Source organism: Chiloscyllium plagiosum, unplaced genomic scaffold, assembly GCF_037043375.1.
Source record: "Chiloscyllium plagiosum isolate Xiang-an unplaced genomic scaffold, Cpla_swu_hap1 HiC_scaffold_4, whole genome shotgun sequence".
Classification (NCBI taxonomy): Eukaryota; Metazoa; Chordata; class Chondrichthyes; order Orectolobiformes; family Hemiscylliidae; genus Chiloscyllium; species Chiloscyllium plagiosum.
Genome location: NW_028270142.1, coordinates 68143259 through 68151024, shown reverse-complemented (window position 1 = coordinate 68151024; position 7766 = coordinate 68143259).

Sequence of the window (7766 nt, the reverse complement as noted above, 5' to 3'; positions counted from 1 at the left end):
TGTTTATTCCTTCCATCATACCTGGTGGGTCTAACCTCCATAGTTATGAAGTGCTTCGAGAGGCTAGACTTAGCTCAAAACAATTCTAGCCTCCTAGTCTCAATCATTTGCAATTTGCCTACCAGTCAACAGGTCGACAACAGAACACAACCGGTCCATATCACTAGCCCTTTACTCATCCCTGGAACATTTGGATAAGAAGGATACCTATATCTGTATCAGGCTTATAATTATCGACCATAGCTCCACCTTCAAAACTATAATCCCAAGCAAACTAATCTCCAACGTTTGAGACTGAGGTCTCAGCCCTGCCCTTTGCAACTGTATCTTCAGTTTACTGGCCCATAGGCTGCAATCAGGTGAAGATAGACAACGGCACCTCCTCCACGATAATCCTCAACACCAAATCCCCGCACAGCTACATACACAGCTCCCTACTGTACACTCGTGACTGTGTAGCCAAATTTTGTCCAAATGCCATCTACAAATTTGCTGATGACACCACTGTTGTAGGCTGGATATTAAACACTGAAGAGACTGAACACAGGAAGGAGATAGAATGCTTGATGTCATGGTGCAAAGATAACAATCTCCCTCAATGTAAGCAAAACTAAAGAACTGATCATCGACTGCAGGAAGAAAGGAAGATGACATGCCCCTATCTACATTACTGAGGTGGAGAAGGTTGAGAGCATCAAGTTCCTGAGAGTGATGATAACCAATAATCTGTCCTGGACCACTCACATATATGCGATGGTCAAGAAGGGATAGCCTGCCTCTTCTTCCTCAGTAGGCTATGTAAATTCAGCATGTGCATAAGGACCCTCACCAAATTTTACAGTTGCACCAGAGAAAGCATTCTATCCAGATGCATCATAGCTTGGTATAGCAACTGCTCTGCCCAGAAACTGTAGAAATTTGTGAGCATAGAACAGATCATCACACAAGCCAACTTCCGATCCATTGACTCCACCTACACTTCTCACTGCTGCGGAAGAGCAGGCAACATCATAAAAGACCTCTCTCCTCTCAGTTATAATCTCTTCCTAACTCTTTCGCAAGCAGGTGATAGAAAAGCTTAAATACATGCACCAACAGGTTCAAGGGCAGTTTCTTTGCTGCTGTTATCAGATTACTGAATAGACCTCTCAAGTTTCATATCTAATGTTCATCTTGCTTTTGTACACCTCCCAACCAGTCGTAACTCTGTACGCCTTGCTTTATTCAATCACTCTATGATCCATATGTCTTTTTCCCTTATGATCTGCCTGTACTGCACACAAAACAAAATTTTTCACCATACTTAGGTACATGTGACAACAATAAATCAAATTGTTTGTCAGCAACATTGTGTGTCAGCACACAGACTGCAACGGACCAAGAAGGCAGCTCACCACAAGCTACTGAAGGGCTACAAGGAATGGGGAATGCTGGCCAGCTGGCAACACCCGTATCCCACGACCAATTAGAAACGAAATGGGGTGGTCAGTGCTGAACTCCATTTTCTGACTGTTCTGTCCTGTTTACATCCAGTTGTTGTCATCAATGAGCTGAACTTTGAGAAAAAGTCAGGTACCATTGAAATAGGAACCTCCCCACAGAGGATGGTAAGAAATGAACTACAGCAAACTTTGTTTTAACCAGCACCTCATCAACCAGCACTTCTGATGAACTGGCAAAAATTAAATACCTCAAATACCACAATGTCCATGTATTTATGCTGTAAAGAAAGTATAACAGTGATGTGTATATTTCCTGCATTGCATTTCCATTACTTACTATGTGATATTAAATTGATTTTAGGAGGTGTATTGATGGTTTTAAACAGATTTTTGAGGGATGTTGATGTCTCAGATGTTAGTCAAGATTAACTGCGGTTATAGGTACCTCTTGATAATCCAGAATATTTGATCAAGTGGCACATTCTTGGTCCTATAGGTTCTGATTAATAAAAACTTTGTTGTACGTAGTACTTTCCAAAATCTTTCTGAAAAAAAATCTCTGCTTAGGAGGGAAAACCTTGAAATGGCAAAGCTGCTTGTGAATGTTTTGGATTTCTTGGTTATATTTGTAAAATGTTTCAAACATTTCAATCAGTAAATCCAACAAAATTTTAAATCAGAGATCAAAAAGCCAAATTTCCACTTACAGTCAAATGAACTGGTCCATTAAAGCAGTCTATAGACCTTTATGTTAAAGGAAAAGACACAAAATAACATGGAATGCATATTTTCATTGGTTTTCCATCTCCAGACTAACAACATATTATTCATTGATTAATAGTCAAAGCTTACATTGCATTGCCAGCTGGTTGAAATACTGATGGAAAAATAAATGAAGGAAGAACACGTTTTCATTTGTTCACTTGAACTTTAAACAGCTGAGTAGATAGCAGAACTCAGCAAATGTTCAGGTGACCAGAGATATCCCCCCTAGTCCAGGAACTCCTCACATACATTTGAGACACCACCCATGTCCTCCACCTCCTCCAAGACTTCCGTTTCCCCGACCCCCAATGCCTTATCTTCACCATGGATATCCAATCCCTCTACACCTCCATCCGCCATGACCAGGGCCTCCAAGCCATCCGTTTTTTCCTCTCCAGACGTCCCCAACAGTACCCTTTCACCAACACTCTCATTCGTTTGGCTGAACTGGTCCTCACCCTTAACAATTTCTCCTTCGAATCCTCCCACTTCCTCCAGACTAAAGGGGTAGCCATGGGCACATGTATGGGCCCCAGCTATGCCTGTCTCTTTTTTGGCTACTTAGAACAGCTGATCTTCCGTAATTACACTGGCACCACTCCCCACCTCTTCCTCCGCTACATTGATGAGTGCATTGGCGCCACCTTGTGCTCCCGCGAGGAGGTTGAGCAATTCATCAACTTTACCAACATATTCCACCCTGACCTTAAATTTACCTGGACCATCTCTGACACCTCCCTCCCCTTCCTGGACCTCGCCATCTCCATTAACGACGACCGACTTGACACCGACATTTTTTACAAACCTACCGATTCCCACAGCTACCTGGATTACACCTCTTCCCACCCTACCTCTTGCAAAAATGCCATTCCATATTCCCAATTCCTCCGCCTCTGCCGTATCTGCTCCCAGGAGGACCAGTACCACCACAGAACACACCAGATGGGCAGCACGGTGGCCCAGTGGTTAGCACTGCTGCCTCACAGCGCCAGAGTCCGGGGTTCAATTCCCGCCTCAGGCGACTGACTGTGTGGAGTTTGCACGTTCTCCCCGTGTCTGCGTGGATTTCCTCCGGGTGCTCCGGTTTCCTCCCACAGTCCAAAGATGTGCAGGTCAGGTGAATTGGCCATACTAAATTGCCCGTAGTGTTAGGTTAGGGGTATGGGTGGGTTGCGCTTTGGCGGGTCAGTGTGGACTTGTTGGGCCGAAGGGCCTGTTTCCACACTGTAATGTAATCTAAATCTAATCTAATCATGGCCTCCTTCTTTAGAGACCGCAATTTCCCTTCCCACGTGGTTAAAGATGCCGTCTAACGCATCTCGTCCACATCCCGCACCTCCGCCCTCAGACCCCACCCCTCCAACCGTAACAAGGACAGAATGCCCCTGGTGCTCACCTTCCACCCTACAAACCTCCGCATAAACCAAATCATCCGCCGACATTTCCGCCACCTCCAAAAAGACCCCACCACCAGGGATATATTTCCCTCCCCGCAAAGACCATTCCCTCCGTGACTACCTGGTCAGGTCCACGCCCCCCTACAACCCACCCTCCAATCCTGGCACCTTCCCCTGCCACCGCAGGAACTGCAAAACCTGCGCCCACACCTCCTCCCTCACCTCCATCCAAGGCCCCAAAGGAGCCTTCCACATCCATCAAAGTTTTACCTGCACATCCACTAATATCATCTATTGTATCCGATGCTCCCGATGCAGTCTCCTCTACATTGGGGAGACTGGGTGCCTCCTAGCAGAGCGCTTTAGGGAACATCTCCGAGACACCCGCACCAATCAACCAAACCACCCCGTGGCCGAACATTTCAACTCCCCCTCCCACTCTGCCGAGGATATGGAGGTCCTGGGCCTCCTTCACCGCCGCTCCCTCACCACCAGACGCCTGGAGGAAGAACACCTCATCTTCCGCCTCGGAACACTTCAACCCCAGCGCATCAATGTGGACGTCAACAGTTTCCTCATTTCCCCTTCCCCCCACCTCACCGTAGTTCCAAACTTCCAATTCAGCACTGTCCTCATGACTTGTCCGGACTTGTCCTACCTGCCTATCTCCTTTTCCACCTATCCACTCCGCCCTTTCCTCCCTGACCTATCACCATCATCCCCTCCCCCAATCACCTATTGTACTCTATGCTACTTTCTTCCCACCCCCACCCTCCTCTAGCTTATGTCTCCACTCTTCAGGCTCTCTTCCTTTATTCCTGATGAAGGGCTTTTGCCTGAAACGTCGATTTTGCTGAAGCTCCTTGGATGCTGCCTGAACTGCTGTGCTCTTCCAGCACCACTAATCCAGAAGATGACCAGAGAGACAGAGTTCACTCCCAGCTCCTACCTGTAGATGGCAGTCTCAACAAGTTCACTGACCCTCAGTAAAGGCTGAGATTGATTTCAAACCTCAAGTTGTATTCCTTTGTTTTCCTCCTGACCTCAAATGTTAAACTTTCCTGAAAGACATAGCTCATAATAGTTGATTGATTCTTCAAAAATATCCTCTCCAGTCCATGTAATAAATTTTGATGAAATTTTGATGACCTGCAGATATTTTCCGCCCTTCCCCACCACCCCACAACCCGGGTGTACTTTCTCATTTATTTCCACATGAGTTAGGATAAAGTTTTGCATATCAAAATGGAGAATGATTGCAAACTGAGTGCAATAACAGCAAATAAATCAAATTAATTCTTTAAAGAAATCTTGAAACTCTGTGGAGTTCTCTGAGTCTTGATGCCAGAACTCTGGAAATCCCAGAAAAACAGAGAACTGCTGAAAATGATAGCTTCTTTTGTCGGTCTCCTACAATTACAGCGGGAGCCCTATTAAATTTCATTGCCATAAATGTCTACATTTCTTTTCTTATGTTTTGTTTCATCTGAATAGATAGAGTTTCAGAGTTGAAAAATGTGTTGCTGGATAAACACAGCAGGCCAGGCAGCATCTGAAGAGCAGGAGAATCGACGTTTCGGGCATAACCCCTTCTTCAGGGCTTCCTGGGTACTCCAGCATCTGCAGTCCTCACTTTCTCCTAGATAGAGTTTCAGTCTGACTTGGAAATATATTACTCTTCCTTCAGTATTATTGGGTCAAAATCCTGGAACCCATTCCATGATCATATTTTGGCTGTAACTTTATTGCTGGAACAGCACAGCAGGTCAGGCAGCATCTAGGGAACAGAAGATTCGACGTTTCGGGCACATGCCCTTCTTCAGGAATGAGCAGAGAGTGTTCAGCAGGAGAAGATAAAAGGTAGGGAGGAGGGACTTGGAGGAGGGGCGTTGGAAATGTGATAGGTGGAAAGAGGTCAAGGTGAAGGTGATAGGTCGGAGTAGGATGGAGGCGGAGAGGTCAAGAAGAAGACTGCAGGTCAGGAAGGCGGTGCCGGGCTGGAGGGATTCGGCTGAGACAAGGTGGGGGGAGGGGGGATGAAGAAACTGGTGAAGTCCAAGTTCATCCCCTGTGGTTGGAGGGTTCCCAGTCGGAAGATAAGACGCTCCTCCTCCGACCGTCGCGTTGTTGTGGTTTGGCGGTGGATGAGTCCAATGACCTGCATATCCTCGGTGGAGTGGGAGGGGGAGTTGAAATGCTGTGCTACAGGGTGATTGGGTTGGTTCGTCCGGGTGGCCCAGAGGTGCTCTCTGAATCGCTCCGCAAGTAGGCGGCCTGTCTCGCCAATATAGAGGAGGCCACACCGGCTGCAGCGGATGCAGTAGATAATGTGGGTGGAGGTGCAGGTGAATCTGTGGCGGATATGGAAGTTTCCTTTGGGGCCTTGGAGAGAAGTGAGGGGGGAGGTGTGGGCGCAAGTGTTGCACCTCCTGCGGTTGCAAGGGAAGGTGCCGGGAGTGGAGGTTGGGTTGGTGGGGGGTATGGATCTGACAAGGGAGTCGCGGAGGGAGTGGTCTCTACGGAAAGCTGATAGAGGAGGGGAGGGAAATATATCCTTGGTGGTGGGGTCCGTTTGGAGGTGGCGGAAGTGACGGCGGATGATGCGCTGTACATGGAGATTGGTGGGGTGGTAGGTGAGGACCAGTGGGGTTCTGTCCTGGTGGCGGTTGGAGGGGCGGGGCTCAAGGGCGGAGGAGCGGGAAGTGGAGGAGATGCGGTGGAGGGCATCGTCGATCACGTCGGGGGGGAAATTGCGGTCCTTGAAGAAGGAGGCCGTCTGTGTTGTGCGTATTTTGAACTGGTCCTCCTGGGAGCAGATGCGGCGGAGACGAAGGAATTGGGAGAATGGGATGGCGTTTTTACAGGGGGCGGGGTGGGAGGAGGTGTAGTCCAGGTAGCTGTGGGAGTCGGTCGGTTTGTAGTAGATGTCCGTGTTGATTCGGTCGTCTGAGATAGAAACAGAAAGGTCTAGGAAGGGGAGGGAGGAGTCCGAGACTGTCCAGGTGAATTTGAGGTCGGGGTGGAAGGTGTTGGTGAAGTGGATGAACTGTTCAACCTCCTCGTGGGAGCACGAGGTAGCGCCGATACAGTCATCAATGTAGCGGAGGAAAAGATGGGGGGTGGGGCCAGTGTAGTTGCGGAAGATGGATTGTTCCACATACCCTACGAAGAGGCAGGCATAGCTGGGGCCCATGCGGGTGCCCATGGCTACTCCTTTTGTTTGGAGAAAGTGGGAGGATTGGAAAGAAAAGTTGTTCAGGGTGAGCAACATGAAGACAATCGCCAACAGATTGGAAACCTCCGCGAGTATGGGGAAAAACTCTGTCTCCGTGGTCGCCGCAGCTACTTCCGCCCCCAGTGACGTCAGCGACCTGCATTCGGACATCGCCGCATGTGTCTCCGCCCCCCCGCCGCGTTCCGTCACCACGCCTAACCCCGCCCCCCGGCCGCGTTCCGTCTCCACGCCTAACCCCGCCCCCCGGCCGCGTTCCGTCACCGCGCCTAACCCCGCCCACCGGCCGAGTTCCGTCACCGCGCCTAACCCCGCCCCCCCGGCCGAGTTCCGTCACCGCGCCTAACCCCGCCCCCCGGCCGAGTCCCGTCACCGCGCCTAACCCCGCCCCCCCGCCGACCTCTGTCCCCGCCCCCAGGCCTAACCCCGCCCCCACATCCAGCTCCAGTCCCACACCAGGTCCTAGCTCCCCGCCCTGCCGTGTGTTCACCATCCCTCCGGACCTGCCCCTCTCTGAGGATGAGAGATCAGTCCTCAGGAGGGGTCTCACCTTCGTTCCCACACGTTCTCGGGTCAATGAATTCAATACACGGAGTGACATTGAACGATTCTTCCGCCGCCTTCGCCTCCGTGCCTTCTTTTTCAATCAAGACCCTCACCCACCCTCTGACGACCCCTTCTCCCACCTCCAACACACCCCGTCCACCTGGACACCCCGTGCTGGCCTCCTACCTGCCCTCGACCTCTTTATTGCAAACTGCCGCCGCGATATTAACCGCTACCTGAACTCCCACACCCCTCCCACCCACTCCAACCTCTCACCCTCGGAACGCACAGCCCTCCACTCCCTCCGTTCCAACCCCAACCTCACCATCAAACCAGCTGACAAGGGAGGCGCAGTAGTAGTTTGGCGCACCGACCTCTACACCG